This window comes from Carassius gibelio, chromosome A19, assembly GCF_023724105.1.
Source record: "Carassius gibelio isolate Cgi1373 ecotype wild population from Czech Republic chromosome A19, carGib1.2-hapl.c, whole genome shotgun sequence".
Lineage (NCBI taxonomy): Eukaryota > Metazoa > Chordata > Actinopteri > Cypriniformes > Cyprinidae > Carassius > Carassius gibelio.
The window spans coordinates 6069484-6082292 of NC_068389.1; the positions used below are offsets into that span (position 1 = coordinate 6069484).

General features: G+C 39.8%; 1 protein-coding gene across 2 annotated transcripts in view; it reads left to right on the forward strand.

The window, feature by feature from the left end:
- Positions 1 to 3203: 3203 nt before the first annotated feature.
- LOC127934927 (transcription factor HIVEP3-like) overlaps positions 3204 to 12809 on the forward strand; it is a 33062-nt gene continuing 23456 nt past the window's right edge. Inside the window, exon 1 of one of the 2 annotated variants that reach the window (XM_052532487.1) lies at positions 3204 to 3270. The gene's annotated coding sequence lies outside the window, so the exon portion shown is untranslated. Of the gene's footprint in view, positions 3271 to 12069; positions 12199 to 12809 lie in introns of those variants that run through there. The other variant, XM_052532486.1, reaches the window with a different exon arrangement.

Below are 12809 nucleotides of genomic sequence, written 5' to 3' on the forward strand. Positions count from 1 at the left end.
TCAGGGCAGCAGGGATTTGGAAGTGTGCCATAGCTTGTCTCTTGATTCAGTGTGGGTGAAATGAGAGAACATATGTCTTGTCCCTCTCCGCATGACATCACCTTGCTATCAGAACTAATCTGCTTGCCTGGGCTGCTCTCATGGGGTGGAACCATAGTCCCTTTCATAATATAACCCTCTACTCCCTCACAGTTTTTTTTGCTCTCAAAAAACAATGAAGGTTTTTTTTTTTTTTTTTTCAGAGAATAGATTCCTAGATGCTTTGTTTCAATTTGAACTGCTGGACACTAGTTGCATAGGCTCATTGTAAAAAACATTCTTTACCTTCATTTTTGGAAAAAAATTTCCCTGTACTTTTTTTTTTTTTTTTTTTTTTTTTTTTTGCAAATTATGATTATGGGCAGATTACTAAAGACTTATTTTCATAATCTAATACATTTTAACATTCACATTACATAACCAGCTATGTGTGTATTACTTTTCTGCTAAACTTGCTCGAAAGCACACCTGGTACAGCATTGCACTTAATAGAAGAGGTCAAAGACTTCTGGAATCAAGCTAGAATGTCATGGTTACTTCAGCAAATTATTATTATTTTTTTATTTCATGTTTGCTTTTGTCAACCTTGTTAGTTACATTTATGTTTAAGTGCATGTGGTACAATAGAGCATCAATCTTATGGCACCACTCACCAGATATTTCATTTCCAGACAACAGCCAACGTAATAAAACTTTGCCAGATGTGCATTGATCTGTTTTGGATAAAACTGAACATGCTTTTTCACATTGAATGTGTTGCAAAACATTGAATAAGCAATTTGCTATAGAATTTGTAAAAAAAAAAAAAAATTGTCTTTAAAATCCTGAGCATCCTTTGGTAAAACAATCAGGGCTTTTCCAGTAAGCATCACAAGTATCAGTAATATGGAGTGGTAAGTCAGGAATTAGACTGTTAGGGTGCTTAGTGAGACTCTTTACTGGAAGTAAGGTGACTCATATGTCATGCATTTTCTTCAGCACTCTCTGGTTCGATGCAGGTGGTTTGATCCATCTTGGTTTAATCTGCCGTGCTCCAAAAGTGTGATCCTGTGCTGTGACAGCATTTTAACAGCAGTGACAATAAAATGCTGAGCCCACCTTTTCCGAGACTTTATTACTATTTGACAAATATTGGCAGTGTTAGATACTGTGTAAACAGTGTTGTTTTTACAGTTAATAACAGATCTTCCAGAAAAGCCTCACCACAAGGTACTTTGTGGCTATAGATATGTATTTGAAGTGAAGGGTTCCCTGCGTGTGTTTCTGTACTTGACTTTTTTCAGAGCGCACTTCTATTTGAAGTAGTGGCCCAGTCTATGGTTTTCTTGTTACAGGCTGGGAAGTCCATCATAGCCTCAGGTTTAAGGCTGTTTGTGTGTGTACATATCTTCATGTTTTAGTGTATGTCTGTGGGTTTATGGACAAGGAGGGTGACTAGACCCACCCCAGACGTGGTCGTTATTTTTAACCCCTGTCAGGTGCCCCTCAGGATGCTCACAGGGAAATGAATGACTCTCATTTATTGTGAACACATGGCACACACACATACTCTCTCACATGCTTAAACAAACACACATATGCTTTAAAATCCTACACTGGTGTGACATACATTACCAGTAAAAATGTCTGACACATTTTACTGAATTTGTGTTCTTCATTGTCTTGGAAAAGAGAATGATGCTAATTTTAAACTGTCAAGCATACACGATAAATGAACACTCAGAAAATAATAAAGGTATGAAAGCTGTCACTGGGGCGGTACATTTTGAAAAGGTACTCCTTTGTAGCTTATTTACCCATAAAGGGTGTATATTAGTACTTCAAAGGTGCATATCAGTCTCTCAGTGAAGTGAAAGATATTAATTACAAACAACACAAAAAATATAATATAAGAAAGATACAAATTAAGTAAACAATGCTTTACGTTTTTCAATTTTACGTTTTTTATTTCACAGAAGCATTCAAGTAAGAAACTGAATTATGAAATGTAAACATTAAACACTGCATAGTTTTCATTGTATTAATTAAATATACACAGTGTCTAATTAAAGCAATAAAATGTTATTCAGTCGAGCAGTGAGAGATTTTCATTATTTTCTATTAAGATCAAAGCCATAGATAGAAGGACTGAAAAGATTAGTCCAAAATAAAAATAATAATTGTTGTCAAATGTTTGTTGTCCAATAGTACTTTGATCTCATATGACCTAATGTAAGGGCCTGTGATAATGTGGTTTGTCCAGTGTGGCACAGTAGCACAAGACTATAATTCAGCTCTCCTGACTGCAGTCCAATAAAAGAAGACACTCTTACGAGAAGTGCAAACCAAACCATACCAGTACAGTGATTTACAAAACTACAAACAAAATAATTGCTCTGCAGTCGGCACCTCAGTAACGGTATGTCACGGCATGTCATGTTTAATTATACTTAACACAATATGTAATAGACTGCTTTAAAGTAAGCAGCTTTACAGTATTAAAAAAAATAACAGTGTTAAATTAGATTTCAGTTAGAATTACAATTTGATTTTCTACTATAAAGCAGCTCTGTATGTATATGAAAATGTACTGTATAGAATATGTATAACTCATAATAATAATTGATCAAAGCCAACTGATTAATCAGTTAAATAATAGAAAATTTGTCAATTAATTACTCTCCTAATTGTTAGATTAATCAATTATCAAAATAATTGTTAGTTGCAGCCCTAATAGCCTATAGGTTACTGTCAATTTAAGACTTCATGCACTGATCCAATATACTGATACACCCTTCTTAAGTCATTACCAACTGTGTTTACATGAGTACTTAGTAAGACAGGTATTTTGACAATTTTATGTGTACCTGACTGTTCTGCCACATAAAATTGTGAAAGACAACTGAATTCGGGATTGTGGAAACATGCCCCGCACTTTATTTTATCTTTCATGCATGTTTCTTAATAATTTATATAGTTCTGTGCTGCACAGATGTCTTTGTGTTAATTCATAGTTTTGACTTTACTAGTTTACATGGTAATATGGAAAATGTGTTTTTTGTTCTTTTTTGGTGGTTTATATAAAGGCAGATCTGTATCTTAATAGCAGATTCATTTTTTGAGATTGTATTTAGCCATTGGTTGATACTGTGTGACTGATTTTCTCTCTGTGTTTTGCAGGTGACATTGAACCCAGAGAGTTTTCTCCTTTGGCAGAGCAGGATTTCCAAACGACTCACCTGGAGTACACTGGTAAGATGTTATGTATGACAATAACATCCAAGTAATATGCAGTGTTGTTGTATTTTTGCTTTGGAACAGAGCTGGTACACAGCCCTCATATATTTTATTTAGTAGTATAAAGGACAGGGGTTCTGGTTAGAACAGGGGTTTTCAAACATTCAGCCCTTTTTGGAAATTTTACCGTTGCGCAACACCTCTCTTGGCTGAGCGGCACATATTTTTAGTTGACAGATATCCTATTTTTGTGTTTGTTGTGTTGCACAGTGGCTCTAGCTAAGATATAAAAAGCAGTTTTGTGATGGCATGAACACACTAAAAAAGTTTAAATATGGAGTAAATTAGGACCACAATGCGCTATGTTTGTTTATTGACAGGTTGTGTAGTAACATCTTCATCAGTGTAGCTACGTCATCATTCAGAGAGGTTTGTAGTTCCCCCACTTCTGTTTCAGCTCTGGCAAAAGAACCATCTCCATGTAATTGAAAAAGGTAAGTGTTTCTCTGGACAGTTACATAGAATCATTAAATACTTGCTGCCAATATTGTTGTCTATGGTCAACGAGACTGCCAGGTGTCCACCTGCATCACCGTGAATATTTTCCAAAGCTTGTACCCTTAACAGCAGTGTTGAAATAAATCACCATAATTCACAAACTCAGGGCAGTTCTACATAATAGAATCATGTGATGTGGATGTTTTATACTCATCAACAGTTTCATACATTGGATTTGAAAACACTAGATTTGCTTGTCCACAAAAAAATTATAGTTGTTAGAAGGTCTTCCCTCATCATAGTTGTACCATGTTCTGTATGTCATAGGCCATGTTCACACAGCAGCAGAATACAGTTGTCAGTCCTTAACACGGTTACGTTCACACACAGTTCAGTTATTTCCGGGTGTGACAACCGCATTCTGTAACTCACACCTGTAAAATTTCAGGTCTTACAACCGCATTCTCGGAAAACAAAAGCACTGTGTGAATGGAACAGGACTGGAAAACTAGTTATCTGTCCCATTATACACTGTGAAAGGTAGACACTGCCACACGGAAACACATCAGAAATTTTTAGATCCAGTCAGTTTTCTACGGGAGCCGCTCCTGTCAGTTTTGTGTTCTGTACACGACTCAAATATTCCTCTCTCCACCCAAATTTAAAGGCAGCTGTTGGCTAATGAAGATCTGATGGATGAACTTGCGGCTCAATTGGACTGTTCATACAGACAATATTCTAAACACAACTGTAAGCTGCTGTTTGAACGATACATTTGGAGACTCATACCTGTAAATAAAATGTCGTTGTCAATCCCAAAAACTGACAGTGAACGTAGCCTTAGATTTCTGTCGGTTTTATTACTGCCTCAAACACAGAAGGGCTCATTTGCTGCCTCTGTTTTATATAATGCATCACTGGAGAAACTTAAAAACTAGTCATGACTGTTTCCCAAAACCATATTAACATAGTGGCACCTCCGTAGTTTGAACCACATTGGTTCAACAATATAGGAATGATGTTACGCAATTTATGACATTATACGCAAGTGCTGAAATCGTAACTAATGCTAATTAACTGATTTAGATGTTTGAGATACTATTAATTTCAGGATACAAGCACGGAGATCGATCGGTAAGTGAGTTCAAACACAACTTTATTTCTTCTAAGTGCATAGAGTGCAAGGTGAGTATTCCATGAATTAAAGAGTTGAAGCTGGGACGATCACTCGGTGCGGAACTAACAGCAGGTAAGCCCAGTAACTTCAGGAATGTAGCCACAATCCATGTGAACGGTAGCAATTGACTCCGACGGGACCGTAGAGAAATCAGGAGCACACGGGATCGCGGACATCAGGAACCAGATCTGGAGACAGTAGAACAGGAACACAAGGGTTAGTGAAACTCAGATAAGTACATTACGTCAGGATTTCTCAGAGGAATCAGAGACTCTGGATACAACTCGAGGTCGTGGAGCAGGTCCCTCAGGATGCTGATTATGAAATTCAGTGAGCAAATTGGGATCAAGGATGTCATTCCGAGGAACCCAACACCTTTCTTCTGGTCCGTAATCCTCCCAATCTACCAGGTATTCGAGTCTACCACCTCGACGTCGGGAGTCCAATATTTCCCGTACAGTGTAGATGGGTTCAGCTTCAATGGGTGGTATTGAGGGGTTGTCCTCAGGGGTTAGATCTGCAGAGGGAACAGGTACAGGTGAGTGATGGGGTTTTAGGAGAGAGACATGAAATGTGGGGTGGATGCGGTACTGAACAGGAAGGCGAAGTTGTTAGGTAACTGGATTGACTCGTCTCATAATGGGAAATGGACCGATGTATTTTGGACTTCGTTTCCGACAAGGTAGTCTTAAACGAATGTCTCGAGTCGAAAGCCAAACAAGATGTCCTGGTTGGTATTCAGGAGCGTTGTGACGATGGGTATCTGCAAAGCATTGTTGTCGATTCACGGCTTGTTGGAGATGATGGTGTGCCTGGTTCCATACCCTTTCGCTGTTTTGAAACCAGGTGTTGACTGCAGGTATTTCAGATGGTTCACCTGACCAAGGGAACAATGGAGGTTGATAACCAAGTACACATTGGAATGGTGTCAGTTTTGTGGATGTCTGCTGAAGGAAATTTTTAGCATATTCTGCCCATATTAAGTATCGACTCCAGAGGTTTTGATTTGAGTGGCAAAAGATACAAAGGAACCGGCTGACATCTTGGATTTTTCGTTCTGCTTGACCGTTTGACTGGGGTTGATAACCTGAGGTTAAGCTCACAGTAACATTCATTAAGGCAAAGAATGCTCGCCACACCTTGGAAATGTATTGGGGTCCTCTGTCGGACACAATGTCCTCAGGAATACCAAAGTTACAAAAGACATTCTCAATCAATAGTTCTGCAGTTACAAAGGCTGTAGGCAAGCCTTTCAGAGGGATGAGCTTGCAAGTTTTAGAAAAGCGGTCAATGGTCACAAGGATGCAAGTATTGCCCTCGGAGGGTGGTAAATCTGTTACGAAATCAACTCCGAGGTGGGACCAAGGTCAATGAGGAACAGGTAGAGGCATACGTTTTCCAGCAGGTAAGTGACGTGGATTCTTATTCATAGCACAGAGGATGCAACCCTGGATAAAGATCTTGATATCTTGCAGCATGTTTGGCCACCAGTAGCGAGTTTGGAGAACTGAACAGGTCTTACTTATCCCTGGGTGACCTGTACCAACTGACGAATGAGCAGAGGAGATTAGACAGGTACGTAATTCTTCAGGTACGTAGATTTTTCCAGCTGGTTTCTCTGGAGGACTAGGTTGGTGTTGCGAAATTTCAAGGAGCTGTTCATTTAGTTGAACTAAATTCATTTAGTTGTTCATCTGTTCCCACTGGATGGGACTGACAAACAATTTCTCTGGCAGAATGGTTTCAGGTTCTTCATGGAATGTTTCAGGGGCATGGAGACGTGATAAGGCATCTGCTCGGGTGTTCCTTGACCCAGGACGGTAAGAAATCTGGAAATGGAAACGGGAAAAGAAAAGGGCCCATCTGGCTTGAAGTAAATTGATTTTTTTAGCTTCCTTTAAATACTGGAGATTTTTGTGATCAGTGAGGACTATGAATGGATGTTTGGCCCCTTCTAACAAATGTCTCCACTCTTCTAGAGCAAGCTTGACTGCCAGAAGTTCTCGGTTCCCAATGTCGTAATGAACCTCAGCGGGGGATAACTTGCTTGAAAAGAATGCACAGGGCATAGGTTTGGATAAGGAGTCTGAGTACTGTGATAAGACTCCTCCTACCCCGGTAGTAGAAGCATCAACTTCGACAATGAATGCTCTTTCAGGATTCGGGTGACGAAGCAAGGGAGCTGAGGTGAATACTGTTTTGAGAGACTGAAAGGCGTGTTCCGCCTCAGAGTTCCATAGAAGAGTCTTGGGCTTTCCCTTTAGGAGAGAGGTCAGAGGAGCGGTTAGCATGCTATACTGGTTAATGAATCTCCGGTAAAAATTGGCAAACCCAAGGAATCGTTGTAACTCCTTTACAGATTGCGGAGTGGGCCAGGAAGTGATGGCTTTGGTTTTACAGTCTTCCATCTCAACTCCTCTTTCACTGATATTATACCCCAGAAACTCAACAGAAGTTTGATGGAATGTACACTTTTCTGCCTTAAGGAACAAAGAGAATTCTCAGAGTCGTTGGAGTACTAGGGAGACGTGGTGTTGATGTTGGATCTCTTGAGAAGATTAGGATGTCATCAATATAGACTATTACAAAGTGATTTAGGAAGTCTCTGAATACTTCATCCATAAAGCTTTGGAATACTGAAGGGGCGATGACAAGTCCATATGGCATGACAAGATACTCGTAGTGTCCTGCGGGGGTGATGAACGCTGTCTTCCACTCATCCCCTTCTCGTATTCTAATGAGATTATACGCACTTCTTAGATCAAGCTTGGTAAAAATCTTAGCCTCTCTGAGTTGTTCAAGAGCAGATGGGACCAACGGGAGTGGATAGCTGAATTTGACTGTGATTTTATTCAGTGCTCTGTAATCTATACATGGACGTAAACCTCCATCTTTCTTAGTGACGAAGAAGAAACTGGCGGCAGCAGGTGATGTGGAGGATCGGATATAACCCTGTTGTAGGGCTTCTTTGACGTATCTTTGCATGGCTTCTTGTTTGGGAATAGACAAGGAGTAAATTCGACCCTTTGGGATGGATTCCCCTGGAATCAATTCAATGGCACAGTCCCAAGCTCGATGTGGAGGTACCTTGGAGGCTGCTACAGGATTGAACACGTCAGTGAACGATGAGTAACAAGACGGGATTGACACTGACAGGTTTTCTGTGGGACTTTCGATGTATGTCGAGCTCACTGGAATCGACTCTGGTGGGTCGGCACTGAATGGGACTGGGAATTTAATGTCAGCCGAAGAGCATTGACAACCCCATTTCAGTATCTTGCCAGACTTCCAATCAATGGAAGGTTGATGTTGTATGAGCCATGGGCGACCAAGGATAATATCAGCCTGACTATTTTCAAGAACAAACGGGTCAAAGGATTCATGGTGGGTGTCTTCAACACATAATATGATTGGCTTAATCTGAGAAGTCACATACCCCTTATTGATGATTTCCCCCGTTACAGCATGGATTGAGTATGGCTTGGAGGTGTTGGATTTCTGGAGCTGGAGCTTCTTGCAGAGGTCTCCGGAAATGAAATCCCCTGCTGAACCGGAGTCCACGATGGCTGTTATAGAAACATGGAAATTCATAGACTTTAAGATCACTGGTATTGTTAATGGAGCTGTTACTGAACGGGAGGTGAGAACAGAACTCACAAGCATCGGGGGGGGGGGGTCTCGTAGGACATGAACGTAGAAAATGACCATCCCGTCTACAATATAGGCATAATTTTAATGCTCGACGTCGAACCCGCTCAGCTTGAGACAATCGATGTGTGTCAAATTGCATCTTCTCTATTGTAACAGTTTATCAATAACCGTTGAATCTTCTACAGGACGTCCAAAAACTTCTTTGAAGTGATTTATAAAGTCCTGTACTGAGGATGTGAGTGTCGTTTCCTGTGTCCACAATGTTTCAGCCCATCTTAATGCCGCGCCCGATAACTCCTGGATAATGAAAGAAACTTTAGATTTTTCAGTTGGATATAGCTGTGTCTGTTGTTCAAGAGCCAGTGAACACTGCAACAGAAAACCGTTGCAGTCCTCCGCCCGGCCGGAGAATGGCGCTAATCGTGACGTGGGGTTAGCGAAGCAAACCAGTGTGGAAGCGCTGGTGGCGGGCGGTGTAGGATTCATAGCCGTGAAGTTTATTCTCCTTTTCTACGGTCAAGCCTTCTGTCAGGATACAAGCACGGAGATCGAGGTAAGTGAGTTCAATCACAACTTTATTTCTTCTAAGTGCATAGAGTGTAAGGTGAGTATTCCATGAATTAAAGAGTTGAAGCTGGGACGATCACTCGGTGCAGAACTAACAGCAGGTAAGCCCAGTAACTTCAGGAATGTAGCCACAATCCAGTCTCAAGTCTCTTTATCTCCTTCTTTCAGATGTGAATGGTAGCAATCAACTCAGACGGGACAGTAGAGAAATCAGGAGCACACGGGATCGCGGACATCAGGAAACAGATCTGGAGACAGTAGAACAGGAACACAAGGGTTAGTGAAACTCAGATAAGTACGTTACGTCAGGATTTCTCAGAGGAATCAGAGACTCTGGATACAACTGGTTAAGGTCCGTTCCTGTTGGAGGCCTGACAACAACTGGAGTTACTGAGGGAATTTTATGTGTTGGTTGATGAAGCAGTTGATATAGAACAGGTGCAAGTGATTAGTACTCTGGAGAGAGTGATCTCTGTGTGGTGGATGGCACTGAGCTTGATTGGTCCCTGACAGTTAATGACTAGCTACAATATATATATATATTCTTGTTCCCTGTCATTTTGCTTTCTTTGATATTTGATTCATTGTGGATTCTCTTTTACATCATACTTCATAAGGTTCCCTTATGCATTTATGCACATGCACTCTTTAAAAACACTGCTGATTGTTGACACGTGAAAATATATAGCTGAAGCATATATATTCAAATAGAATGAAAGAAATGGAATGCAATGCATGTCTGCTTGTTTATTGTGGCCAATAGCACAATTTATTTAAATCCACAAGCCTTACTAACAAGAAACTATGTTTCCAACCACAGGTCGAGAGCTGTAGTTCCAACCATGTAAGTTTGCAATGCTGTGAATATCCATTTGAACTATGGTTTTGGGAAACACAGAACCATTGAACTATGTTGGTAACTACTGAACCTGCGACCATAGTTGGCTAATAATGCTTTTGGCAAATGTACCTCAGCCAGGTTGGAAGGAAGGAATAAAAGGAGAAAATAGGAGAAGACCTTGAACTATTGTTAAACTATTGATTTCTGCTTTTCCTGATATTATTAGGCGGCATTTTTACCTTAATGAGGTCATTGTTTTCCCTAACCATACTCAAACAGGAAAGTGCTGTCCATTTACATAATTTAATTTCTTACTTCCTTTTCCCATTTATTGAAACAAATTCCCATTATAAAACAGTGTAGCTGTTGCCTTGACTCAAAACTTCTCAATTCAAATCAACATCAAATTGGGCATTCAAAGACATAAAAACAGCTAGAAAAGTACCAAAGTACCATAAAACACCTTTGAAACTCTATCTAACTCTGATCTAAACTGGTCTTCTCAGCAAGAATGCGTTTCAAGTTTGCTCTTTCTCACTATCCAGCCTATTTCCCTCAGTATTGCACACTGGGCTTCAGCTCCCTTCAAACTATATGAATGGAAATAAGTAGAAAAGAGTAATGATGTCAGAATTCCTGGTCTTATTTCAGCTGGAATGGAGGAGTGAGTTTTCAGTGATTTTGGCCAGTAACATGTGGATGTCTCCAGAGCCACTCTCTAACTGGATCCCCTTTTTTCCACAGCTTGATTCTTTCCATCTTGTGCAGATTCAAGACTGATGGGCAGAGCAGAAAACTTAATGGGAATGCTTTAGGCTTTAAGTCTTTTCCCTCACCCTCTCCACGTTGGAAAACAAAAACCCAAAGCAGCATTACAATAACTCACTTCAGGAGGACTTAAGTAAAGTTTTTTATATGGAATTTCGTAATGAATTATCTTGGCTTTGACATATGGTTGAAGTGTACAACCATTTATAGTAAACTAAAATATCCTGTAATGTCATTTCTATTGAAATTAACACATTTGTAATGATGACGCTGCAATTCACTGCCTTTCAAATATATATTAACTTTAAATGTAATACTGAATAACACACCAGAGATTGTAATCAAGTACTTTACACATGCTTTAGTTTGAATTTGACAGTATTTCAAAGTGTACTTTTTAAAGTTTTAAGTGTTAAAAAGAATCAAGAAAACTCTTTAAGTACACTTAAGTGGCAGTTTTATATATATGTATAAATATATACTCTTAAGTTGAAGTACATTACTTTGCATCATACAATTAAGCATACATCAATACAATTAAGCACACATTTTGTATAAATTATCACAAAGCGTTGTTCATGCAGTATTAACATGATCAATGATGATCTAAATGAAATAAAAATGAAAAAAAAAAGTGTTTCTTTTATAGAACATTTAGATATTTTACTAAACAATTTCAAAATATGATTAAGAAATGACTTCTTGATGTTCGCTGGACAAAAACATAATAACTGGTTCCAATTGGATGTCATGCTTCACTGGCAGTCTGTGAGAACACTGGGCAAATATCTGATTGATTATTGGAAAGACTTTTCCTTTAATCATTGTATTTTTGTGAACCGAAATGTAACAACCCAACTGTTAAGTCAGAGGGTGCGGTTAGTTGAACTCTTTTTTTCCCATTACATTTTGTACACATCTTCAGCAGACCCGATCTTCTTCTGACAAGGATGCTTTCATTGCATTACAGCTCACTACACTGAATTGCCGTACTTTTTACTCATGTGATGCAATGTATTTACGAGTGAATCAAAATAATAAGGTAGAAGTTTTAAAAAATAACATCTAATGTATCAATGCACTAATGAATAGTTCTCAATAAAAGCATGTGTTCCTAAAGTAAATACGGTCAGATTTGATTTCCCCCTCCTACCTGAAAATAAATGACACATTTTGGCATTGATAACTGGCATCTGTGCCTCCCACTCTTTGAAAATCTCTGCTGTCCATCCACCGTGCAAGAAGCACAATCTCACCTCCCCTTCGCCTCACTGTTAGCGCGCTAGACTACGGCAGCTCATTCATACATTCAGCCTCTCTCTCTCTCTCTCTCTCTCTCTCACGGTCTCTCTCGCTATGACTCACACGCTCTCAGCCTTCACTCAAAGCCTGACTGCTCTCACATATAAGCAGGGCTGAAGAGGAGACCTGCAGCTGCCAGGTAAAAGACTTCGATGATTACCAGTCTAATCTGCTTGATTACCAGATTTCACACACAACCACTTCTGCGGGGCTCACATTCACGGGATCATGATGCTGCTTTTCTTAAAGGGTGCTCAGCTGTCTAAATGGTTAGTGTTACATGTTATGCTGAATTGTGAGAGTTATGTATGTCTGGTAGTACAGTGTACCAGCTGACAGTGTGCTGCTGCTGTTTCAAATGGCTGCCAGTACAGAGAGCAAGCTGAGAGAGGATGAATGGACTGACTGTACTGCGTATGTGTCCTCCTTTACGCTGCTGCCGTATGAATGAGACTCGGGGCGGATGGATGCCGTGGGTCTTTCACTGGAAGGAGGGGAAAGTTAAAACCCGGGAGATGGACGTGAACAGTAGAGATGAAGTCACTGGAATTTGGTTGATGGTTTGCTAATATGTAGTACAGAAGAGACTGAAAATAACAGATGTATAGAAAAGGCAAAAGACTGCTTTTGTGGGATGCCTGAAACAGGGTTGTAGTGAATCAACAGAGGCTGAGATGCTTTGTGTTGTTTATCTCTGTCTGCATGAGTAATGTTTATGTCATGTGAAGTTATACGAGAGATTTCGTTATG